At 49.1% G+C, this 27,245-nt stretch overlaps 2 long non-coding RNA genes across 2 annotated transcripts in view; one reads left to right on the forward strand and one right to left on the reverse strand.

Annotated features, from left to right (window-relative positions):
- LOC139749095 (uncharacterized) overlaps nucleotides 1–27,245 on the forward strand; it is a 284,265-nt gene that overhangs the window by 55,064 nt on the left and 201,956 nt on the right. The window lies entirely within an intron of this gene.
- Nucleotides 1–27,245, reverse strand: part of LOC139749094 (uncharacterized) — a 123,068-nt gene that overhangs the window by 15,623 nt on the left and 80,200 nt on the right. Inside the window, exon 3 of the long non-coding RNA XR_011712886.1 lies at nucleotides 15,267–15,303. This is a non-coding gene — a long non-coding RNA (uncharacterized lncRNA). The remainder of the gene's footprint in view (nucleotides 1–15,266; nucleotides 15,304–27,245) is intronic.

Here is a 27,245-nt window from a genome sequence, read left to right on the forward strand (position 1 = left end):
TATCTATCTATCTATCTATCTATCCATCTATCCATCTATATATATATATATATATATATATATATATATATATATATATATATATATGATACACGATGAATTCCCAAGTGCACTTTCGTGTAATAATCACATCATCAGGGGAGATACAAGAGAGTAATATAACAGTCAGTTGATATGCAGCGGACAGACGTAGCTAGGACGCCGTTCGGTAAACAAGTGACTGCTACCCCGAGTGTAGGTCGGGTGCGTTCAGGTCTAGCAACAAGCGCATCATGAAATTGATAATGTGGACAAGAAGAGAGGGAACTGTTTATGTATATCATTACCTGAGAACTAATTTGTATGCAAGAGTCTCGGCGTTGTCCAGAACTTATCTTAAAGGCTGTTTTAGCGCAGGGTTGCGCTATGTCATTAGAAGGGGAATGTAGGCTCCTTTGGAGTGAGACGTTGTTTGACAATACTGTACTCCCGGTGATACAGCTCTTAGCGGAGGATGAAGAATTGAGCTGAGTTCAGGCCCACTACCATCGCCAAGATTAGAACCCATGTGGGTTCGTCCCCCCCGGGCTGGCCAGTGATGACTCATGGTTCGGTATTAACCACCTCACCACGGAGGCCCGCCCGTGTGTGTGTGTGATACTATCATTACAGATGAACGTGTCCTTCATTTTGAGCCTGATGTCTGTACTTCATGATCATCACGACGTACAGTAATTGTGTATACAGAAGGGGGAGACGTGACGTGCCATGTTAGCGCTCTCACTGTATCATAATGAACAGTTTAGCTAAGAATATATAATGACAAAATCTATACATACATGGGGGGTGTCCCCTGCAGCCCTGCCAGTAGCTGCGGGTGACGTGGGTTGCAATGTTACTTGTGGATGTGTAGGGTTATATGTGACTGATATGGTTGAAGTGAGTCCCAGAGTGGGAGAGTGGGGAGGAGGTGGAGGATGTGGTGGTGGTCCCATGTTGGGGCCAGGCACGTGCGGGAGAGGCCAGTCAGCCAGCGCGTGTCAGGGCACGCGTGGGTTATGTGAGGGCACGGCATGTGTGGACAGTGGGGACTGAGTCTTGGGCCTCACATGCCAGGGTAAGGAAGAACGTGGAACGTGTTGGCAATGTAAGATGGGTGGGATAATGCAGGTTGATCATGTAAGATGTGTGGTATAAGGCGGATTGATCATGTAAGATGTGTGGTATAATGCGGGTTGATCATGTAAGATGTGTGATATAATGCGGGTTGATCATGTAAGATCTGTCAGAGAGAATTGTGGTAATGGACATTTGTTTTCTAACATAGGAAACAAAAGTTCACATCAAGGACATAGACGAGATAAGGGAAAAAGCATTTACGAGTTTTGGAGGAGGCGAAAACCCTGTGTTATGCGTCAAGACGTAATTATTGGGGAAGACATGAGAAGGTGAGTAGTTCCACAAGCTTCAAGGTGTCGAGAAAGAAACAGGTATCAAAACGGCCCACCCTTGAGTTGCCAACGGTCACATAATGATCATGTGACGAAGCAGCTTGCTGAGTACTGCGTGGTCTAACGAGAGGTAGGGGCATCCTCGTCATGTGAACGTTGACAGTAGCATCCTCGTCATGTGAACGTTGACAGTAGCATCCTCGTCATGTGAACGTTGACAGTACCATCCTCGTCATGTGAACGTTGACAGTAGCATCCTCGTCATGTGAACGTTGACAGTACCATCCTCGTCATGTGAACGTTGACAGTAGCATCCTCGTCATGTGAACGTTGACAGTACCATCCTCGTCATGTGAACGTTGACAGTAGCATCCTCGTCATGTGAACGTTGACAGTAGCATCCTCGTCATGTGAACGTTGACTACCATCCTCGTCATGTGAACGTTGACAGTAGCATCCTCGTCATGCGAACGTTGACAGTACCATCCTCGTCATGTGAACGTTGACAGTACCATCCTCGTCATGTGAACGTTGACAGTAGCATCCTCGTCATGTGAACGTTGACAGTAGCATCCTCGTCATGTGAACGTTGACAGTGGCATCCTCGTCATGTGAACGTTGACAGTAGCATCCTCGTCATGTGAACGTTGACAGTACCATCCTCGTCATGTGAACGTTGACAGTGGCATCCTCGTCATGTGAACGTTGACAGTAGCATCCTCGTCATGTGAACGTTGACAGTGGCATCCTCGTCATGTGAACGTTGACAGTAGCATCCTCGTCATGTGAACGTTGACAGTACCATCCTCGTCATGTGAACGTTGACAGTACCATCCTCGTCATGTGAACCCTTGTCATGTGAACGTTGACAGTACCATCCTCGTCATGTGAACCCTTGTCATGTGAACGTTGACAGTACCATCCTCGTCATGTGAACGTTGACAGTGGCATCCTCGTCATGTGAACGTTGACAGTACCATCCTCGTCATGTGAACGTTGACAGTACCATCCTCGTCATGTGAACGTTGACAGTACCATCCTCGTCATGTGAACGTTGACAGTGGCATCCTCGTCATGTGAACGTTGACAGTGGCATCCTCGTCATGTGAACGTTGATAGTAGCATCCTCGTCATGTGAACGTTGACAGTACCATCCTCGTCATGTGAACGTTGACAGTGGCATCCTCGTCATGTGAACGTTGACAGTGGCATCCTCGTCATGTGAACGTTGACAGTGGCATCCTCGTCATGTGAACGTTGACAGTACCATCCTCGTCATGTGAACGTTGACAGTGGCATCCTCGTCGTGTGAACGTTGACAGTACCATCCTCGTCATGTGAACGTTGACAGTACCATCCTCGTCATGTGAACGTTGACAGTGGCATCCTCGTCATGTGAACGTTGACAGTGGCATCCTCGTCATGTGAACGTTGATAGTAGCATTCTCGTCATGTGAACGTTGACAGTGGCATCCTCGTCATGTGAACGTTGACAGTACCATCCTCGTCATGTGAACGTTGACAGTACCATCCTCGTCATGTGAACGTTGACAGTACCATCCTCGTCATGTGAACGTTGACAGTAGCATCCTCGTCATGTGAACGTTGACAGTGGCATCCTCGTCATGTGAACGTTGACAGTACCATCCTCGTCATGTGAACGTTGACAGTGGCATCCTCGTCATGTGAACGTTGACAGTACCATCCTCGTCATGTGAACGTTGACAGTGGCATCCTCGTCATGTGAACGTTGACAGTAGCATCCTCGTCATGTGAACGTTGATAGTAGCATCCTCGTCATGTGAACGTTGACAGTGGCATCCTCGTCATGTGAACGTTGACAGTACCATCCTCGTCATGTGAACGTTGACAGTACCATCCTCGTCATGTGAACGTTGACAGTAGCATCCTCGTCATGTGAACGTTGACAGTAGCATCCTCGTCATGTGAACGTTGACAGTAGCATCCTCGTCATGTGAACGTTGACAGTACCATCCTCGTCATGTGAACGTTGACAGTACCATCCTCGTCATGTGAACGTTGACAGTAGCATCCTCGTCATGTGAACGTTGACAGTACCATCCTCGTCATGTGAACGTTGACAGTAGCATCCTCGTCATGTGAACGTTGACAGTACCATCCTCGTCATGTGAACGTTGACAGTAGCATCCTCGTCATGTGAACGTTGACAGTACCATCCTCGTCATGTGAACGTTGACAGTAGCATCCTCGTCATGTGAACGTTGACAGTAGCATCCTCGTCATGTGAACGTTGACAGTAGCATCCTCGTCATGTGAACGTTGACAGTACCATCCTCGTCATGTGAACGTTGACAGTAGGCATCCTCGTCATGTGAACGTTGACAGTACCATCCTCGTCATGTGAACGTTGACAGTAGCATCCTCGTCATGTGAACGTTGACAGTACCATCCTCGTCATGTGAACGTTGACAGTAGCATCCTCGTCATGTGAACGTTGACAGTACCATCCTCGTCATGTGAACGTTGACAGTACCATCCTCGTCATGTGAACGTTGATAGTATCATCCTCGTCATGTGAACGTTGACAGTACCATCCTCGTCATGTGAACGATGTTAAATATATCAAACCAATTCCCGTGTTAAATCTGTCGTAATATGACGTGTATGGTTTTATTTTGTTGGTTAACTGAACATTTATAACATTTTTCGTTTGATTTTTCTGACATTTTCGTGCTTTTTTGGTTCTGATTTTGGTTCCAAATTCACCCTCTGATCGGTAATGTTGGGATGGAGAATGGAAAATAGAGAGGGAGGATGTTAAATGTTAAGTTGTATTAACATTGACATGAATGTTAGATTTTAAGTTATATTAACATTAAGATGAATGTTAAATGTTAAGTTATATTAACATTAAGATGAATGTTAAATGTTAAGTTGTATTAACATTAACATGAATGTTAAATGTTAAGTTATATTAACTTTAAGATGAACGTTGAATGTTAGTTTATATTACATTAAGATGATATTAAATGTTAAGTTGTATTAACATTTAATATGAATGTTAAATGTTAAATAATATTAACTTTAAGATGAATGTTGAATGTTAGTTTATATTACATTAAGATGATATTAAATGTTAAGTTATATTAACATTAAGATGAATGCTAAATGTTAAGTTATATTAACATTAAGATGAATGCTAAATGTTAAGTTATATTAACATTAAGATGAATGTTAAATGTGTCAACATTAAGACAAATGTTAAATGTTAAGTTATAGTAACATGAAGATGAGGTGCCGCCGCCAAGAGAAGAGTGGATCAGATAGTTGTCATAAGGAAGCGAGACAATAATGGAGGAGGCTGGAGGCATGATGGAACCTCAAGGGCGCGCGGGCGGGCGGGCGGGCGGGCGCGGGCGGGGGATTACGTCAAATGCTTGAGCCGCGGCGGCAACACCGACCGCTCAACAATGGACGGACGGGGGACATGCGAGGGGGGAAGGGGGGTTATTTCTTGACCAACCACAACAACAGCAACAACAACATGAGAGAGAAAGATGATGGTGGTTTGTGGTGTGGTCAAGTGGAGGTGGAGACCATGGTTGTTGACGCTAGGAGACGAGCGCCAGTACGACGTGCTGGTATATATGGATCACCGGCGGGCGGGTAAAGTGAAGGTGTAACTACGTGGTTCCTGTGGGCCCCCCACCCCCCCCCTGGTGCTTACGCCTGGGCAACTGTTAGGGGCGCGGGATGGCGGGGGGAGGGGGGGGGGGGTTGTAGTATTGCCTCAATCGGGCGTCGGGACTTAACAATGGCGTGATGGTTTTGTCAGACGATAATTATACAGCTGGCAGCTGGTGAGGAGGAGAGGAGGGGGGGGGGGGGGTTGGCCACACTGTTGCCAACAACGGCCGGTCCCGGAGCAGTATCGCCAGCAAAGGTCAAAGGTTAAGGTGTTGATATAGTTTTTTGTTTACGAGTGCGGCTCAAGATGAACCTATTGGTCGTCAAGGAGGGAGGGAGAGAGAGAGAGAGAGAGAGAGAGAGAGAGAGAGAGAGAGAGAGAGAGAGAGAGAGAGAGAGAGAGAGTCTGTGCGTCAGAGTAAGAGATATGTATGAAAAACGGAGGGTCAAATATGAAAATTACCTACATACAAAAAAAGAAAAAAAAAAGTAAAATGAGCAGAGAAAGAAGGAGAAAAACCACGGAACATAATAACTCGTGATGTTATCTGAGGCACACACACGAGAGGAGAGGAAGCTGGTCTACCCTTCCCGCACACACACACACACACACACACACACACACACACACACACACCAGTACCAACACAGTCTGGATCCCTCACACATAAACACACACCATTACCAACACAGCCTAGATCCCTCTACCAGGAGCAACACTAGGTCCTTGCACTAGTAACCCTACACAACAGGTCCCTGCACAAGTAACCCTACACAACAGGTCCCTGCACCAGTAACCCTACACAACAGGTCCCTGCACCAGTAACCCTACACAATAGGTCCCTGCACCAGAAGGCAACTGGAAAGGGTAATGTGAAAGTAAATAGGTGACTTCCTTCGGAGGAGACCCTACCTACCTAAGTGAAGGACATGACAGTTTTATGGAATAAAGCTATTAGATTTCCACGAGAGAATGAGCTCTGTTTCAGACAAAGGAGAAAGCTGGTGGGATTGTCTGTATCATTCTATATTAGACCAAACAGAGGGATGGGGAAGAAGCTGGGGTCTCCTGTTAGGGGTAAGGAGGGGAGACTTCTTCAATGGACAGAAAGATTAATTTAAAGGCAAAGAATTAAGGACACATGTCAGAGGAGTCTTCTCCAAATGAACAGAGGTGACCAGCGGCGTGGCACAGGGTTCTCTTCTGGGACCAGAACTTTGCACGATCTATAGAATGGCTTGCCTGAAAACCATCTACACTCCGACCTGAATATGTTGGCAAAGTGATGCGAAAGTCATGAGCGAAGTGAAGAGCTTCGAGGATTGCGTCACCATGACACGGAGAGCTTGACAAACACCGAAGTGGGTGTGGTACATGGTAGATGAGGCTCGACCCCGAGATGACTTCAAGTGACGAGGGTGAGTCATGGTTGAGGGAAGGCTCGGCTATGGTTATCACCATCGAGCAGGAAATAAGTCGCAGGAATCTGTGTGCCAGACAGACTTGGGGTTCGACACCGTCCCCAACTTGTGGCCAGAGTCCCACCTCAAGAGACAATGACAGAGACCAAATGTCTGCTGGCCAATATGAACATAACATTCAGGTTCATGGATGATGAAGAAGTATTCAACAAGCTGTTTACATCCGACATAATGCATAAACTAGAATTGTTTATTTTTATGTTTAGTTACAGCACCTGAAGAAGCACTGAGAACTGATAGAGAAGGTCCAGAGGAGGACAATGATAATAGTACCAGAATTATAAGATCTGTTACAGGAAAAGGCTAGAAGTTTTAAGTTTGCCCATCTTGGAAGAGAGAAGGGTGAGGGGTGACCTAATCACAACTTTAAAGTTCGTTGATAAAGTGGACAGTGAACAGTTCATATCGAGATCGGTAAGGATAGAGCATCCAGAAGACTTGGAACGAAATTTAAAAACTTGTCAAAAAGATGGAAAGAATTACTTGTGTAGTATTGAGAGTGGCGGATGATGGGAATGTAATGAGTGAAGACGTGGTTACTGCAGACAACATGTATAGATTTAGGAGTTGTGTGGTGGCACTTGTTCAAAAGATGGAGCCCCACGAGCTGTAGGTTCCCTCAAACCTACAGTACACGTAGGTAATCACACAGGCGCGAACGGGTAGTCCAGCATGAGTTCAAATCCTGGGCGTGGCAGTTGGCCCACAGTCAGTCTTAACTGTTCATCCTCTCTTAGGGGTCGGTCGATGAATGGGTACCTGGCTTACGTTGAGGCGCATGTGAACACCCAGAGGAGTAAAGACACGGTAGTTATATACAAGGATAAGGGACGGGCGCCACACGAGTGTAACACTCTCTCTCCTCGTAACAGTAATCAGAGCCGCACCGGACCCTACACCTGGTGGTGTGGTGTGGTGTGGGGGCACGGGAGCTGCCTCTAACACTGGTGTTCTTCATGTCGTAGTCACCTAGCGGACCCCTTAGTCTCATTCGTCCGCTCACAATACACTTCTTTCCAGTTAGCTGGTTCTCTCATGCCCCAGGGGCATGTGTGTGTGTGTGTGTGTGTGTGTGTGTGTGTGTGTGTGTGGCGGGAGTGGTGGATGTGGTGCAGGGAGGCTGGTGACCTTAATGTGAGGGCAGGAGGGTTGAGTCACCTCGCTAGGTGTTCGCCAGCCACTTTCACCCCTTGTACATCCACCGCCGGCCTCTCTACGTATCGGCAGGCGTAGTGGCGACTGTGCAGTCGAGCCAGAACTTCAGTGACTGTCAAGTGTCCATCCTATGTCCCATGTAGCTGTCTTATCTTTCTGCCTGTCCCATACATTGGCCGCTGGCTTTCAGCCCACGAACATACCATTGTCTCCCTCCCACACACAACACTTGACAACACCTAACTCACACGACTCGTTCTGGGTAACTCTATATCGTTGTGAGGTAAGCCCTACGCTCCAGCCCTGCCTTTGGGTAAACCCTCGTCGTGAGTGAGACCCCGTCGGGTGGTGAGGGAGGGGGGTCTTGTAGCTGTGGTCTTGGCTGCCGTAGTACCAGGCAGGCAGGTAGATCAAGGTACCATCGGGTCGCCCAGCTCACCCCCAGGTGAGACCCCCTCCTCCCCCCCCCTTCAAGAAAGGGCCCAGGTGCCTTTTTGTGTGGGTGTGACATCAGGTGGCACTTGATGGCAGTAGATGCCATCATTATGACACTCCATGTGAACTACAAGATGATGAGAGCCATCATTAAACTTAGCTCGCCACAAGGGATGATTACCTCCCCCCCCTTGTTATCACTGGTCACAGTTCTTGCCCGTTATTGGTCAGGTGACGGCCGGTCACTGCGTCAGGTGACGGCTGGTCACTGCGTCAGGTGACGACTGGTCAGTGCGTCAGGTGACGGCTGGTCACTGCGTCAGGTGACGGGTGGTCAGTGCGTCAGGTGACGGGTGGTCAGTGCGTCAGGTGACGGCTGGTCACTGCGTCAGGTGACGGGTGGTCAGTGCGTCAGGTGACGGGTGGTCAGTGCGTCAGGTGACGGCTGGTCGCTGCGTCAGGTGACGGCTGGTCGCTGCGTCAGGTGACGGCTGGTCACTGCGTCAGGTGACGGCTGGTCACTGCGTCAGGTGACGGCTGGTCACTGCTGTGTTGGGTGAGCTTCGGGACACCCACCTGGGACCACCCATAAACCAACACCACGCCCATCTGCCTCCCCGTCACTCCCTCCCTCCTCCAGTCTCACACAGTGTGCGTCACCGCCACTCCCTCCCTCCTCCAGTCTCACACAGTGTGCGTCACCGCCACTCCCTCCCTCCTCCAGTCTCACACAGTGTACGTCCCCGTCACTCCCTCCCTCCTCCAGTCTCACACAGTGTGCGTCACCGCCACTCCCTCCCTCCTCCAGTCTCACACAGTGTACGTCCCCGTCACTCCCTCCCTCCCCCAGTCTCACACAGTGTGCGTCACCGCCACTCCCTCCCTCCTCCAGTCTCACACAGTGTACGTCCCCGTCACTCCCTCCCTCCTCCAGTCTCACACAGTGTGCGTCCACGTCACTCCCTCCCTCCTCCAGTCTCACACAGTGTGCGTCACCGTCACTCCCTCCCTCCCCCAGTTCTCACACAGTGTACGTCACCGTCACTCCCTCCCTCCTCCAGTCTCACACAATGTACGTCACCGTCACTCCCTCCCTCCTCCAGTCTCACACAATGTACGTCACCGTCACTCCCTCCCTCCTCCAGTCTCACACAATGTACGTCACCGTCACTCCCTCCCTCCTCCAGTCTCACACAGTGTGCGTCACCGTCACTCCCTCCCTCCTCCAGTCTCACACAATGTACGTCACCGTCACTCCCTCCCTCCTCCAGTCTCACACAATGTACGTCACCGTCACTCCCTCCCTCCTCCAGTCTCACACAATGTACGTCACCGTCACTCCCTCCCTCCTCCAGTCTCACACAGTGTGCGTCACCGTCACTCCCTCCCTCCCCCAGTTCTCACACAGTGTACGTCACCGTCACTCCCTCCCTCCTCCAGTCTCACACAATGTACGTCACCGCCACTCCCTCCTCCAGTCTCACACAGTGTGCGTCACCGTCACTCCCTCCCTCCTCCAGTCTCACACAATGTACGTCACCGTCACTCCCTCCCTCCTCCAGTCTCACACAATGTACGTCACCGTCACTCCCTCCCTCCTCCAGTCTCACACAATGTACGTCACCGTCACTCCCTCCCTCCTCCAGTCTCACACAGTGTGCGTCACCGTCACTCCCTCCCTCCCCAAGTTCTCACACAGTGTTCTCCCTCGTATTAATCTTCTTTATCACAATTTTAATCTGGGGAACAAAGCTATGAACTGGTTATTAGTTTGTGGGCACCGTTCAGAGACCATATTATGTGCGGGTTCTCTGTGTTTAAACAGCATGACTGTGATCTCTCTGTGTTGTATGACTACTCTACGTTGTTTAAGACCGTGTTATCTGTTTAAGAGACATGTTCTCTCTGTCCAGAGAACATGTTCCCTGCGTTGTAGAACCTGCCCTCCGGCTGTTCTCTGTGATTAGAGATGGTTTTCTCTGAATCTAAAGACCATAACAGAGTCGAAAGATCATGTCCTTAGAATTTAGAGACCATATCTGCACTGAGGAGAATGTGCTCTTCATTTGTTCACTGCTGAAGGGTGGCCAGTTGTTGTATCTGTTTCTTCCCGTACGCCGCTTAACTTTGGACCTCTACCTTCTGACGTCTCTCCAGACAGCTCCCTCCCGACACTTGTAGTAGGCCACTTTTCCAGATTCCCTCGGTACATTCATCCCCTTTTCTTCCAGTCTGTCCTTCCTAACTTTTCCATTTCGTTGCGCCACTTAGGCTTGGCTTTGGCGAGGTCCAGGACTGGAGCCTTTGGAATAAAGATGGAAAAGTTAAGAACATGTTCTTTGCGTTTAAAGAACATGTTCTGCGTTTAGAGAACTTCTCTGTTCGTTTAAAGACGCGATGGTTTCCGACGAGGTGTCGTCTGCAAGAGGACAGTAGTAACATCCTGTGGGCCTAGTGTGTGTGTGTGTGTGTGGAGGGAGACACGATGATGGAACAGGAAGGAGGAGTGGCAGCAGGGGTGTGGCCTGAGCAGATCAGGTTTAACAGGTAGTTTAAAGAAGCCAACGGTGAACCGGCCCGGCCACCGGCCATAGAGAGGGGCTGAGGGGAGCAGGGGAGGGAGTGGCAGGTAGGTGGGGGGGGAAGTGTGCCTGAGGAGTAGGGGGTGGCGGATGTGGGGAGGAGGGGGGAAGTGCCAGTAGGGTAGGAGGTGGTAGTGGTCAGGCAGAGCAGGAGGGAGAGGGTTGAGGGAAGGGGAGGGATGGGATGGAAATGGAAGCGTATTAGGAAGAGGAAGAGGGGGCGGAGGGCCATGATGGAAGGGGGGTCTAGGAATATGTGAACGTGGTGAGGGTAATGACTGGCAAGGCGGGCCAGGGTGAGGCTAACTTGTGAAGATAGCAGGTTAAGGGGGAGGCAAGTGGCCAGGGTGTAGGGCATTAGGGAGAGAGGGCGACAGGGGACGGGGTGCAGGGTGTCGTGGGAGGCTGCCGTGGTGCGCTGTGGGTGAGGGACACCCTGCCAGAGAGGGGGAGGGCACCCGCCAACGCCCAGTAGAGCCTCAAAAAAATTAATTCGATCTTCCAGCGGCCGTAAAGCGAAAGATGAAACCCTTTTACGAGGTCATATAGCTGGTGACAGCCCCGGATTGTAGGGCGGCCATGACACCTGCCACCCCACGTGGTGGTGGGTTGGCCACACCTGCCACCGTGCTGGTGGGTTGGCCACACCTGCCACCGTGGTGGGTTGGCAGCATCTGCCACCGTGCTGGTGGGTTGGCCGCACCTGCCACCGTGGTGGGTTGGCAGCAGCTGCCACCATGGTGGTGGGTTGGCAGCACCTACCACCATGATTGTGGTCAGGACCTGCCACCGTGGTGGTGGGTTGGCCACACCTGCCACCGTGGTGGTGGGTTGGCAGCACCTGCCACCATGATTGTGGTCAGGACTTGCCACCGTGGTGGTGGGTTGGCCACACCTGCCACCGTGGTGGTGGGTTGGCAGCACCTGCCACCATGATTGTGGTCAGGACCTGCCACCGTGCTGGTGGGTTGGCAGCATCTGCCACCGTGCTGGTGGGTTGGCCGCACCTGCCACCGTGGTGGGTTGGCAGCAACTGCCACCATGGTGGTGGGTTGGCAGCACCTACCACCATGATTGTGGTCAGGACCTGCCACCGTGGTGGTGGGTTGGCCACACCTGCCACCGTGGTGGTGGGTTGGCAGCACCTGCCACCATGATTGTGGTCAGGACCTGCCACCGTGGTGGCGGGTTGGCAGCACCATAACATCCGCCACCACTCAAGTAACTTGTCCTTTCCAGTGATTTTTATTTATTCATTTATCATCATTATTTAAAGTATCAGTTTACCTCTGCTGCCTTAGCCAGGTGGAGTCAGGACGAGGCATTCTACAACGGTGGTAACTAAACATTGTCATTTATTATATGGATGGCACTGAAGGTGGTATGTCATCATGTCTCTCTCTCTCTCTCTCTCTCTCTCTCTCTCTCTCTCTCTCTCTCTCTCTCTCTCTCTCTCTCTCTCTCTCTCTCTCTCTCTCTCTCTCCCTTTCTTTTTTTCTAAAGTGATCAACTGTATAATTTCCCTATAACTAAGTCATTCTACTTTCCTTGTTGTAGCCAAAATGACTTATCTCGGAAGGGGGGAAAAAATATGAGAAAAAGAAAATAACAACAGTGATTTTAGTTTCTCAGGTGTGTGTAGGCGGGAGTGAAGGATGGGAAAGGTATGGGACGACGGGATGACCATCCCATGGGAGACATGGAGTCGCTGCTCCCCTGTAGAGCAACTGTGTCACCTACATATCAGCCTCAGTGTTGATGGAGCAGATATTACCATGTTTGTTATCTGGGGTTTCCAGGATATTGTGGAGGACGTGATATGGCCAGTGTGTTAGGTTATTGCTGGGTCAACTTCATGATGTCTGGAATTTAATAGGGAAAGATGTGAAATTACTGAGAGATATGGGTAGAAACTGAGTTTTTGAAGGTTACTACTGCTTCCCCCTGTCGCGATGTCTTAGTAAAAGAGGGGAAATATGATGATTATTGCGAGAGAAGAAAGAATGTGAGTGTTAGAAGAAGTGGGGAAAGTGAAGTGCCTTCAGTTTGTCGAGTCGAACCCTCGGAGTAAGAGTGGATAGAGTTAGGGTATGAGGCGAAGGAGATCCTTTATGTGGGGAACAAATAGGGAAGGCGGTAAGTCAGAACCCTGAGGGATACCAGTGTTGACTGGATGATAAACAACGACCGAGATGGAACGCCTAGAAGGGGGGAGCTGTGCTCCAGAACACAAAGATAAACAGACAAGCTCAATGACAGAACTTCAGAAAGCCGCGACACGCCTTAACCTGTCCAATGCTTCGTACATGTCGAGGGCCACGGTAAAAGTTTCACCGGAGCTCCTGAGGTGCCGGAGGACTAGTGGTGAGTCACATTGGCAGGGAGGATCGCCAGTAGACCCTGCACTGCGGATGCCGTATTAGGGATCGGTAAGAAGGGGAGGAGATTCCAAGTGTTTTAGAGAAGGAGGGTTCAGATGAGTGCTCGTGGACGGTAGCTGGAAGTTAGAGCGGGTTCCTTTGTTACGGATGGGCTGTACCAAAGCACGCTTCCGAGAAGCTAGGAAAGTTGGTTGTCTGATAATAATGATAACGATTATAATGATAACAAATGATAACGATTATAATGATAACACTTCTACTACTACTTCTATTACTACTGATAATGATATTAATAATGATAATAATAGTACTACTACTACTACTACTACTACTACTACTACTACTACTACTACTACTGCTACTACTACTAATGATAATGATAATATGAGGAAGAACAGGAAGGAATGATAAATGGTAATTGCCAGTTTAGTGAATTAACTGCGACCACAGGCTGACAATATGGATAAGATACACAATACAGAGAGGAGAGAGGGCCATGAAGGGAAGGAGGATGTTAAATTGACAATCTTAACAGAAACAGGTGTGTGGTTGTCTGCTGACTCACAACCAGTAGGGCGGTCCGTCCGCCATCTGTATCTCTCTTTCCTTCGATTTGTTCCAGCTTATCCTTCTGCCATCCCATCTTCTGTTCACCACCATCTGTGCTAAGTTTTATAAGAAAACGGGTGGCTTGGATGGGCTGTTCCTGCAACTGTTTGTACGAGCTTAGTGAAATTGTTGGTGTCGAACTGGCACTCTGGGTAGGAGGGACTTCAGGTGGAAGGAGGTGACGGTGGCGGAAATGGTACAATAGCTTCTGACCGAACTGTGTGGGATGAGAACCAGGTGATGGTCGGAGGGTCCGGAATGTGTGTGTAATTACCCGTGTGAACGTCCTGTGCAGGGAGTGAGTCTTACAGACGTGGGTCTCATCACTGAACGTTCTCTTATCATAATATTACCTTTTAAATTTCTGTTCACATTGACCACAACCTCGTTCGGGTTATTCCATTCATCCATCACTTGTTTCCAATAAAGGTGTTGCTTTACATCTTTTGCATCAGGCCAGGTTCTTACTTAATTTCACCTGCTGTCCTCTGGTTGTTCTATGTTTACGTCTTTCAAAGAACTGTTTATTGTTTACATCATCAGTCTTGTTTGGACACTTAATGATCAGGTCACCCCTCACTCTACACTCTTTTATGATTGGCAAATCTAAGGTTTCCAGCCTCTCCTAAAATTTTCACTTAACTCTCATAATTCTGGAACCATCATTCTTTACCTTTCCTGGACCTTCTCTGTTACCTCTCTCTGTCTCTTTAGGTGGGGTGACCCAACTTGAGAAACATATTCTAGTGTTGGCCTTACGTGGGATATGGATAACTTACTATTTATTTAGTTATCCATGTCCTGGAAAAGTTGTGTAATGTTTGCCAGCAGACAGTTTGTCGCCCTCACTATCCTCCTAGTGTGGGACTCTGGCGACAGATTAGGGACGATGTCCACTATGACGCACAGAGTCCTGGACTTAATTTCCTGCTGAATAATATTCATATCGAGACCTTCCACTTTGTCTCGTCCTTATTATACTTGCTCGAGTGAATTTCATCTCACTTATGTCATACTAACGTTGGAGTCAGTCTAGGTCCTCTTGTAAGTGATACAATCCTCTAAGCCTTTCATTTCTCTCACGACCTTTGCATCATCTGGCAATAAATTCATGTAGGGAGGCGTCCATACCATCTGCACAAGTCGTTTGCGTAGATCAAGAAGAATAGTGGTCCCAGAAGAGCACCTTGTGGCACTCCACTGGTGCCCTAATCCTATTTCGAGAAGGCTCCACACACATACGTCCTTTGTCTCTCCACTTAGATGAGAGATTATGGAAGTATTCTCCCCCTTGTTCCTGTCCGGTGATCAGCCGACCCAGATGATCTGCCTCCCATGCGGTATGGTGTCAAATGCTTTCTGGCAGTCGTCATACAAACAGTCCACCACCCAACACTGTCTTTTGTCTAAAACAGCGCTCACTCTCTATTAGAACGGTGAATAACGCTTTGTGTGTGTGTGTGTGTGTGTGTGTGTGTGTGTTTCAAAAGCAAGTCTGTACTAAAATAAAGGCGTCAACTCACAGGCCCAGAGACATCGTGGACAGCCGAGGCTCCATCACTGAAAGAAGAAAGAAAAGGCGTTATTGAGAAACATTCTTATGGACAGACTTTACTTACGTACGTACCATTTGCCAGCGACGTACGATGGACGCCAGCAGAGGCAGCGCCCCCAGCTGGGCCGTAGGGGTAGGGGGGGGCAGTGCGTGGGCAGGGAATCAAGGGTAACAGGTGTGGGCTGGGGGTCAGGGGCAGCGAGTTGAGGGGGGGGCCTGGCACCATAATGGACCATTACCGTGGGAGCTGAGGGCCCGGGCGGTGAGCGGTCGTGCCCAGCCCGGGCCAGCATAGCCAAGACCCGGGTGCTGGTAACAGTACAGGCCGGAGCAACAACCTCCCGGAATGTAGTAGCCAGAACCTGTCGCACGCAAACTACCGCCCGCCCCAGTTGACCCTAAGCTCGCCTCACTGTAGCCAGATTGTGGGGGAAGATAGCCACATCCCGCCGTACAAAGGCAGTGGCACATGACCATAGTCAGCTCCAGTGTGGAGCCAGAATCCCCCTCGCCTGCAAAGAGCGTTGCCATTGGCGTCCTGAAATACAGTCATAGCGAGCCTAACACTGGCCAGATCCCAGCAGTGTCGCCAGAACCCCAGCGCTGAGGTACAGTGAGCAGCGGCGGCCTATTGGAAATCAGGCCAGGAGTCAGCCATATGTGACCACGGCAGCCGTGGTGGGAATGAGGCAGGTGGGGAGTAGTGCCAGACCACCAGTGTGTCGGCAGGTAGCCACGAGGAACGTGTTCACAGGGGCTGCCCCCGCACCACACCCAACCTACCTGACCCCACCCAACAATATATACTGGCTTGTTACAATACCTCCAGGCCCATGCTGACTACCAGGCAACAATTACACCCATCCTCCATTTTTGGTCAACTTAATCGTTTTAAACCTGACATCTTCTCCTCTGAATGAAACTGTTCAGTTTGATCTGTAGGAAGAAATAGAAGAAGAGACAGAAGAAAAAGAAGAAGCGGTTAATGAGAGGAGAAGAAGGACGGCTCCATCATTCCCAGTGGCTGCACTAACCATACATTGTAACCACCTTTGTCAAAGTATCGCACAGCTATGTGGTCAGTGCAGTGGGTGGAGCTCCTCATCTCGGTGATTATGACGTATTGTGAAGATATTGTACGACTTCCCAGGCAATTAGCTATGTCAGGCCCGATCACGACTGACTTATGGGGGATCTTCTGCCGCTGGTTCAAATGGGGTCATTTGGCTGTTTGGGATGTTTGGGCACTCGTTTAGGGTCTTTCGGTGGTTTGGTGAAATTTGGCACTGGTTCGGGGATATTTTGGCACTAGTTTAGGGCTCTTTTTGCTCTAGTTTAAGGGTCTTTTGATTCTGGTTTGGCTATATTTTGGCGCTGGTTTGAAGATATTTAGGCGATGGGTTGGTTGGGTATATTTTGGCGCTGGTTTGAAGATATTTTGGCGATGGGTTGGTTGGGTATATTTTGGCGCTGGTTTGGAGATATTTTGGCGATGGGTTGGTTGGGTATATTTTGGCGCTGGTTTGGGTTGGTTGGGTATATTTTGGCGCTGGTTTGGAGATATTTTAGCACTGGGTTATGGATGCTTTGACATTGAATTAGGTTTCTTCTTCACAATAACTTCAGGGTTCGTTTGATATTGGTTTGTCATCCCTTGAACTGGAGCTTCCTCGTCATTACTTAACATTGGCATGGGGGATTAACTTGACATTGGCCAGTAGGTCGCTTTAGTAATGGTCTGGATTTACCTCAACACGAATTTGTAATTTCCTCAACGCTAAGTTTTGCCTCGTGAACCCTGGTTTCGGGTTCCGTTATCACTAGTCTGGTTTCTAAGACTCTGGTGTGGTTTCTTTGAGGCACTGCTTTGAGAATTCTTTGCCACTGGGTTTAGATTTTATTCCTACTAGATTTAAAGTATCTTTACGCTGGTTTGAGGTTTCTTAAACACTGATTTGGGGTCAACGAGACGTTTGTTTTCTGTTCTTAAACACTGATTTGGGTTTCTCTGACGCCAGTGTGCGTTTTCTTTGACACTGGACTTGGGTGCTTTTATCATCCATCTGGTGTTGCTTTAGCACTGTTTTGTAGATTCCCGTCACATAATCACCAGGAATGTTCAGAGCACCTGGCCTTAGCCTAGTTCTCGTGGCCCCAGATCCTGGTCCTAGCCTAGAACTCGTGGTCTCAGCTCCTGGCCCTAGCGTAGTTCACGTGGTCTCAGTTCCTGGCTCTAGCCTAGAACTCGTGGTCTCAGCTCCTGGCCCAAGCCTAGAACTCATGTCTTCAGCTACTTTCCCATAGCCTAGGTCTTGTGGTCCCAGCTTCTGGCCCTAACCTAGAACTCATGGTCTCAGCTCCTGGCCCTAGCGTAGATTTCACGGTCCCAGTCTGCTCAAGCCTAAACTCGTGGGTCTCAGCTCCTGGCCCAAGCCTAGTTCTCGTGGTCTCAGTTCCTGGCCCTAGCCCAGAACTTGTGGTCTCAGTTCCTGGCCCTAGCCTAGAACTCGTGGTCTCAGCTCTTGGCCCTAGCCTGGTTCTCGTGGTCTCAGTTCCTGCCCTAGCCTAGTTCTCGTGGTCTCAGATGGCCCTGCCCTAGCCTAAACGCGTGGTCTTCAGCTCCTGGCCCTAGCCAAACTCGTGGGTCTCACTCTTGGCCCTCGCCTGGTTCTCGTGGTCCTCAGTTCCCTGCCCCCTACCTGTACTCGTGGTCTCAGTTCTGCCCTCAGCCTAAACTCGATCCTCATCTCCTGGCCCTAGCCTAGAACTCGTGGTCTCAGCTCTTGGCCCTAGCCTGGTTCTCGTGGTCTCAGTTCCTGGCCCTAGCCTGTTTCTCGTGGTCTCATTCCTGGCCCTAGCCTAGAACTCGTGGTCCCAGCTCCTGGCCATGGTACACCGGTCACCTACTTGTATCCGTCTTGTTTTCTCCAAGAATTATAACCTTAGTTAGAAGGTGTGTCAGTAGTAGTCATAATTATGGAAGAGTTGCAAATTTCCCTTGGACGATATATGTGCGGATCGGGTTTTTATAAAGAGAGGTGGTTTAATTTTGCGTAATAATGTGTTATAAGTTTTGTTATGTATAATTTTATTTTTCTCCCATCGTCCATTAAAACGTTAGATCAGAGCATAATGTTCTTATTGTGTGGTTTCATCACATTAGTCACAACAGCTAAATAGAGGATGTGTGCGTATACGCCATTTGTGGATTGTTCCTGACGCTACTCTCTTTAGTGCGGGTGAAGCAAGTAAAAGATTATTCTTCAGTAGACTTAAGATGAAGGATGATTATGTTCGTGTTAAGTTATTCTTCGTCAGATTGTACATTCAGAAAATATTGTGGTCTTGTTATCATCCATATTTGATATTAGACCAAGGATGTTGTGAAGTTCTTTTTAATGCCTTGCCCAGCTGGAGCTCCTGCGTCTACAGAGGTCATACTTCATATTTCCTTCCCTACCAGGTGACATACGTTATCTACGTAGACAAATTATCTACTTTGTATGTTAGTTGAGATAGTATAGGCAACTGAGGCCCTGATTCAATCAAGGCCATCTCATTAACGCTCTGTCTGTCTGTCTGTCTGTCTCTCTCTCTCTCTCTCTCTCTCTCTCTCTCTCTCTCTCTCTCTCTCTCTCTCTCTCTCTCTCTCTATATATATATATATATATATATATATATATATATATATGTATATATTCTAGCCTGAGTCAGGTACACATTTTATCGACCAATCCTGAGGTGTGAGTGAACAGCTGGGTTGACTGTGGACCGACTGCCGCGACCATGATTCAAACTTATGCGCTCGACCCTGGGCGTCCTGTGAACGCTAACCGCTACACCAGGGAGGTCCGTACTATGACCATCATGTGTATACATCAGCATGTAGGTGTGGCTAATATTAGCCGAGTTTGGTATACCATATCTGGAGGTATACAACAGACAGTACGGTGCAGTAACATCAACATGTTGAGGTTGTACGTAACTTCCCCAGGTTCTCTTGGATTTCCGATTTTGCTCAATTCTTCAATTTCTACAGAACTTAAGAATTTTTCCATGTGTGTGTGTGTGTGTGTGTGTGTGTGTGTGTGTGTGTGGATGGGTGGGTGGGTTGGGTGGGTGTGTGTGTGTGTGCGTGCGTGGGTGTGTGGGGTTCAGCGACGAGGTAGAATATCATCGCATCATGTGTCTAACGAGCCTCCCCTATCCCCCCCTCCCCCCACGGCCCCACATAGATCTGGAGGGATGAGCAGCAGTCGGTCACCATGGATGATCGTCGTCAGTAATGCTCCAGTGACGATGTTCATATGAATTACGTAAACCACCAGCAGGGGAGCGAGCAGCCAGCGCCTCTGTGCCAGGGTCCACTGAGCCTCAGCCCGGAATGATGATGTGTCAGGAGGTGTGAGAGGTGTATAACCATCTCTACTGTTGATAACAAGTGTTTTTTAAAAGTATTTATATTAACAAAAAGATACTATTAAAAGTTATCGTTTTTATGTAGTTTATTAAACGTCTCATTTTACTCATACCAGAATTTTTTGAAAAAATCTGGAAAAGTGAACCGCTCATTTTGACAAACATTTGTCCGTTAGCTGCTTTCACATGATAAAAGATATTATGCTAATAATATCGGTTATATGCCCATTAACCATTCAATGGTGAATAAATAGTGAGTCTGGCGTAATCAGGAAAGAACCAACCGTTGACCGGGAGTGACGTGACGTCAGTACATTCGGGTTCCCAGGCAACGGGCGTCTGAAGTTTACATTTCGTCAGGCTGCCAGCCCGAGCGCTGCGTTAAGTGCACATATTGTCATACAGTCGAGGTGTCTGTGGATACACTTCACGTGTTTACACCAGGTAAGGGTGTTGATGAAGGCGTTGATAATAGGTGGCAGTGGGGACGGCTGCAGACACACAGAGAGATACGTACGGTATGCTGATGGTTCAGACTCGCACGGCTAGGCTTAGGCTTCGTGTTGGGTCCAATACCGTACCTGATTAACGTAATTTAGTCATGAATGGTCGTTAAGCAGGGCTGGTATGCCTCCTGGAAAAGCAAGGAACTAATTCGGTATTGTTATCCCAACGACAATAGGGTACGGGGATCGTATATCTAGATGGAAGGCTTCGGGTATGTGAGTTCATGTATTCTAGTGGCGCAGCGATTCGAACATTATTACTGATGCAAATCACACATGGGTTTGTTGTACCAGACGGATGAATATAAAAAAATGCATTCCCAGTCTCTTAAGAAGCCTAATTAAACCAAACACAAACTAAATAAAAAAAAAAAAAATACTGGTTCAGAGGGATCAAAACCTGAAGAAATATGGTAATTTTTTTTATGTAATTCATCTATTTTCGCAAAGGAGCCTCTCCATTTTTAGCCTCCCAAAATGCTATAAGCCCTGGATTTTTTTTTGTGCCCGTTTCCTCCCCCGCCCCCCGCCATGTTTCAAGTTTTTGAATCAACCTGTTGCATCCCAACATTATGTATCGCCTGACCCCCCTCGGTTCCACATGCACCAGTATGTATGGTAGATATGTGCATATGTAGGCGGTTGCTTCTTTTCGTAAGTCATGACATAGTGCCCGTCATGTCAATAAAACTGCAAACCAGACATTGACGTTCGTGGCGTCTTGGGCTCTCCCTTCGAGGGTAGTAGTGTGGGGAGGAGGTATTCGCTTGGGCTACAGGAGCAGAGCCTGAGAGAGGAGTGAGGCTAAAATGTTCATGTTCCTGCAATAATTTAGCTGCAGGTTAGAGCCACGATCCTGCACCTAGTGTTATGGTGAGTTAGCCAGATTGGGGTCCTTTTCGCGTGTTTATTATATGCAAACAGTGCTTCAGATTAGACGCTGGTGTTTCAGGAAGGAGACGAGGAGAGGAGTTCCATGAGTTCACAATGAACGGAAGCGGCCTCCTGCACCGACTGTGACTCTGTTGATCCTACTGCCTCTCGTGCGAGGCGTGGGACTTCAGTGCCGTTGCAGAGTAGACTGTATTAAGTACAGTGTAGGTAGGGTGGCTAGCGCGAGGTGACGCATGATGAGCAAGGCAGGAGGGGCGAGGGTGGCTGGGTCGCACTTCAGACATCTCCCGCGGGTCTTGTTGTGACCATCAGGTAGTGTTGTTTGTGTGTGTGTGTGTGTGTGTGTGTGTGTGTGCTTTAAGCCATTCAGCAGCTCATAAACTCGCAGCATATGTTAAGTGATAAGTTTGTGGTGTAAGAGTTTGGTTACTTTTAATTTTGTTTTCGTGGCTGACTGTGGGGCAGTTTCCCTATGTACATTTTCTTATCCTATTTTTGTTGGCTTCTCTGTGTTTCATGCTCAGTACACACGAAACAGAGACTGGGGCCATGTGAGGATATTCCCCTCAAAGGCATAGTCCTATGTTTCTTAACGCTACCTCGCCAGCGCGGGAAATGGCAAATATGTATGAAAGAAAAGTGTCGTTGAAACTGCGTTTTATGCCACAACCTGAATGCTACTTATACACCTGGTGTGTACTGAGTGAGAGGTAACAATCAATGAAGTTGACATGATCGAGAGTCCCACCGGGTTACTTATTGCCTTCAACACGTTCATGACATCTTCGAGTGCAAGCATGGATCTGTATACTCATCATGATGTGACAACAAATCTTCCATTATGACAGTGGCATTAAGTTGCTCTCCACTGTACGTAAGATCAAAGACTCGTTATGTCATTGTTTGTCAGTCTACGTTGTTGTCTTCATTACGTAAGCCAGGGAACTTCGCTGTGGTGAGGAGTGGTTCCATGTTACAGGAGGTGGGTTGTACAGTACTGTTGTACACCCAGTGGATGGTAAAGTATTACTGTACACCCAGTGTGTGTGTGGTGTAGCGGATGGTAGAGAAATACTGTACATCCAGTGTGTGGTGCTGTGGGTGATAGAGGAATACTGTACACCCAGTGTGTGTGGTGCAGCGGGTGATAGAGAAATACTGTACACCCAGTGTGTGGTGCTGTGGGTGGCAGAGAACTACTGTACACCCAGTGTGTGGTGCTGTAGGTGTTATGTTACATCCATTATGTGGTGTTGCGAGTGGTAGAGTGTACGTACACTCGGTAGCGTAGCAGTATTCACGGTGTGTGGGTGGGGTAATAATTAGCAGGTATTGATCATTGGAGTACACGTTGGCTTGCTGTTGCCAGACACGGTAAACATTACGGGTAATGACACCCGTGGGTGGTGCAGGAGTGGTTGTGGGTGGTGCAGAGGGGTTGTAGGTGGTGCAGGAGGGTAGTGGGTGGTGCACAGGGGTTGTGGGTGGTGCAGAAGGGGTTGTTGGTGGTGCAGGAGGGGTTGTGGGTGATGCAGAGGGGTTATAGGTGGTGCAGTAGGGGTTGTGGGTGGTGCATGGGTTTGTTGGTGGTGCAGGAGGGGTTGTGGTGGTGCAGGAGGAGTTGTGGGGGTGCAGGAGGAGTTGTGGGGGTGCAGGAGGGTTTGTGGGTGGTGCAGGAGGGGTGGGAATTGGGAGGGGTTGAGTTGAGGAGGTGATTTCAGAGGGATGGGGTTGGAATGGATTGTTGGGAGGGAGGTAGGGAGGGTTGGTGTATGGAGGAGCAGGAGTGTGGTTATGGGGGGTTGTGTGCGATGCAGGTGGGGAGGAGGAACAGCGGGCGATGGTAGGGGTGGGGGGGGATGTGTTGTATTGAGGAAGCAAGCAATAACTCCCCCACCCTCCAGCTGGGCCAACCATTCCGGGAAACAAGTTCACCCAAACACGTTCTCACTCACTCAGGTATTAACCATAATCGTAATGTTGGCTCAGGCTGCTGCACCAGAGAAAACCACAACAATCAATTGAGTGGCGGCGGATGGGCCGGCCTCGCGCGTGTGGCCCACCCTTCCAGAGCAGATTTCAATGGGTGGTGTGCGTGCTGGCGTGCTCCGGGCCTCCCTGCTGGTCATAGCACGTGCCTCGGTTATAGAACGCGTGTCTCTGCGCACATTTTAGCGTGTGGATGTTGGCGTGTGCAGGTGTGCGTGGTGTGATTACTTATGATCACCACACAAGTTCCCCAGAGCAGCCAGCTAGACCCAGACCAGCCAGCCAGACCCAGACCAGACCAGCCAGACCCAGACCAGCCAGCCAGACCCAGACCAGCCAGCCAGACCCAGACCAGACCAGCCAGAGACCAGACCAGCCAGACTCAGACCAGCCAGGGTTGTACCACCGGCTGTAGAAGCTGGTCATAGCTCGAGGTTCAGGTCAAGGCAGGTCAGACCAGCCGCGGGGAACAGGTCAAACGAATTCCTAAGATTCATGACACAGTCAGTATCCTTGTTATTCGCTAGGTGACCATAGGTGTGTTATACCGGCATCAGTAGCGGGTGTGACCAACAGCCAAGTGTCAGACAAGTCGTGCCCTGGTGGTAAGAGAGACATGGGTCAATACTGTGAATAACGACGAGTTAGCAGAACGAACGAGATGTCCAGATTATAGGTTAGGTAAGGCAGACGGATGGTTGAGCTGTGGTGTGTCACCAAGTGTGACCAGGTGACATAATACTGATGTCCACCCAACACCACCTTCCCCTGTATATCGATTTGATAACCAGGTTGCGCTGGTCGTAGTGAAAGACCCAGCAGGACAACGCGAAGGAAATTATACAAATTTATAGAATTGAGTCTCACAAACAAGAAATGAACAGCAGTGATTGTAGATTCAGTCGACTCCGGCGTTATCTGGTAATTATGAACAGATGGTCTTAAGGGGAACAGATTGGTAGATGTGACACGATTTTCATTCTTACGTGGTTCACGACGCAACACAAGGTAAGAGTGTACTGGATTTGGCCCTAAACATGAATGGGAACCTCCCAAGCTTTTGTGGGGCCTGGTGAAGGCCAGGCACTAGTGGTTCATTTCAACTTGAATAAAAATAAAAGATCAAAATGTTTCCATTAGTAAACTTTGATATAATGACGTGATATTAATGATGTAAACTTTAAGAAGCTTAGCTTTGTAGGTACAGCTGAAAATATGGTTTTGGAAGATATTTATCCCGGAGAGAAAAAAGAGGAGTAAAGAGAGAATAGAAACCAAGATGGATGATGCAAAAAAATTAGATTTGATTAGACGGGAAAGAAATGGTACAGTCGGTAAATACAGAGTGAGTGACAGTCTACAGGGTCATCGAATGTATTGACAGGTTTAAAGAAGGTAGAGGAAGATTTGAAAAGCGGAGTTTCTCCCAGTATGTAGAGTCCTAAAGAATTCTTCGAGTATATAAGGAGTAGCAAAAATGTCAGGTAAGCTATAGAAAAAAAAAAGATAGTGTCCTTATTAACCAGTTTCCGTTCTAGGAAGCATGCCTTGGTGCAGCCCATCCCTAAGAAAAGAAACTGTGATGATCTTGCTGGCTGTGTACTCGTACCTCTCATTTTTGATGTCTTCAAAGTCATTGAAAATTCCCTCAGTCCACTTTCTTAAATACATTAACCTTCCCTTGTACCAGCAGTATGGCTTGTGATGCAGGCGATGTCTCCTGTGTGGATCTGCTGCTCTCTCTCTTCAACTTCTGATCCTCCTCATCTTGTGCTGACGATTCCACTCAACATAACTCTCTGTCCTTCCTCCTCTCTCCTGTACTCGTTCGTTTTGTCACACTGAACATATACTGTGTGCAGACCTGTGCAGCATCTGTGAATGGGGAGGCAGTAGCATATCCTCGCTAAAATGAACAGCGTGGAGTCAGTACTAAAGGTCTCTTTCTAAATCTCACGCGTTTCCTGTTCTTGAGCTTCAGAACGTCACAGAAGAACTTTGCAGTTACATAGAATTTCGGAGATTAGCGTCACCTCCGCCCCGTCCTGGATACCCGGTCATTACAAAGACAGACGCGGACGCAGATCCGTCACTCAGTACAGATGACGGGGATTTATTCTTCCTCGCCTGTCATTATTCACCCCAGGTGTGAGGAGCCATTCCTGCACTTTAACCCAGTGTGCACCACGGTGATGCCCGTCACCACGACGGTACGACCCGTGAACACGACAGTACGACCCGTGAGCACGACAGTGCGACCTGTGAGCACGCCGGTGCGACCTTTGAGCACGACGGTGCGACCCTTAGGTACGACCGTTGGTCCATGAGCACGAAATGCGACCCCTCATTATGACGGTACGACCCAAGAGCACAACACGATCTTCGAGCACGACAGTACGACCCTTGAGCACAATGGTACTGGCCTTAGTCACAGTGTCTTAGCTTTTGATACCCTAATGGTCAAAGGTCAGGTCATAACACGGAAGGCTCGTGGTGAGGGTTAGGTAAGAAGGTTTCCGTGTGGCTCGCTCCTCCTGGTGGTGCCGGAGAACACCTCCCAGCGGGGCCACAAGCACGCTAGTTAACTAGGGTGCTGCCAGAACCCAGCCTCTGCTGGTCCGCCTCTCCCTTACTCCTCTCTCGAGTCAATATTTCCCTCGCCTTCCATCCTACCCTCCGACTCTCGACTGCTTCAGCGCACCACACATAAGTTTTACCTGTAATCGTTCTCACACACTTCCCATTACTGGCAGGAGGCAAGTCTGCTTCTCTGAAAACGTTGAGTTCTGCTCAGGTGATGAAGGTGTGGTGAGGGTTGACCCTTGTGCCTCTGTGCAACAGATCTTTTGGCGGCTCTCTTCCACCGTCGGTCTTGGCAGAGGGTAGATGGTCGGTGGTCGTCAGTGGCTTCATCAGCTGGCCTGGCCCGCCGGACGACCAGCACCTGGGGTCCTGCCTGCCTCCTCCGGCTGGGTCATGAGGCACCACCAAGCCGGCCGCCACACACACACACACACACACACACTGGGTCAGCGTTACCAACTCGAGGGTTGCTCAAGTCTAGTGTCCACCGTTTGTTTCCTGGCACAGCTGGAATGTGCCGCTCTTGACCTGCTCAGGTTTCCCCCCGACTCCTGCAGCGTCCCGGCCACCTCTCGTGGCGCATACTATTGTACCACCAACTCTGATCGTGTTGTGGGGATGGCTATCTTTAGATGGGAAAAGTTATATAAATCAATATATATATATATATATATATATATATATATATATATATATATATATATATATATATATTTGTGTGTGTGCGTGCAGAGAGAGAGAGAGAGAGAGAGAGAGAGAGAGAGAGAGAGAGAGAGAGAGAGAGAGAGAGAGAGAGAGAGAGAGTGGTGGGGGTTGGATGCCGAGAGAGAGCAAGAGTCAGGACAGGGAGGAGAGGTAGCACCACCCGAGGCTGGACCAGTTAGGTGACCAACCATCGCACTACACGAGTCGGGAGGTCAGTCTCTCTCTCTCTCTCTCTCTCTCTCTCTCCCTTTGCTCTTGCGGTGAGCACGACGCGCCGCCTAATGTAAGAATGTCGTGGTAAGTTATGGCCAAGCAGGTCGCCACCTGGTAGTGTAAGTGTCCCACCCTGTGTCACACACGTTGTTTATCATGGTAAGGAACTCGTGAAACTGCACGAAACAAGATGAAATCGTGAACAAAGCGACCACCCCCCAGCAGGAGGCTTGAGCACCAGACCTTCCAGTCGGCTTATTTATGGTCTCTACTTCTTGTGGCCGCGGCAGCTGAGGTCAGCACGGGTCAGTGGACGGCCTCTCAAACCTTCAGCCACCCTGGCGGTCTGCGGTGGAAGGTAGCGGAGGTCGGGGACGCGGACGTAAGGCTCTGGTGTCCCTCTCTTCTGACCCTCTCCTTGTTGACACGAGAGGAGGAGGAGGAGGATGACAGAGAGACGGAGGAGGAGGAGGGTTAGAGGACCACATGACCAGGCACAGTGGACCACCATCTGTGCACCAGAGACCTCCTGTGCCGCGCTCTGCACTGCTTGTCTGACGTCGGAATGATAAGTCCGTCACTGGCGAGGTTGTCCCGTGTGCACGTCCAGTTTCAGTTCGTCGAGGTGTCCACTTCAG

Source organism: Panulirus ornatus, chromosome 6 (genome assembly GCF_036320965.1).
Source record: "Panulirus ornatus isolate Po-2019 chromosome 6, ASM3632096v1, whole genome shotgun sequence".
In the NCBI taxonomy this organism is placed as follows: Eukaryota; Metazoa; Arthropoda; class Malacostraca; order Decapoda; family Palinuridae; genus Panulirus; species Panulirus ornatus.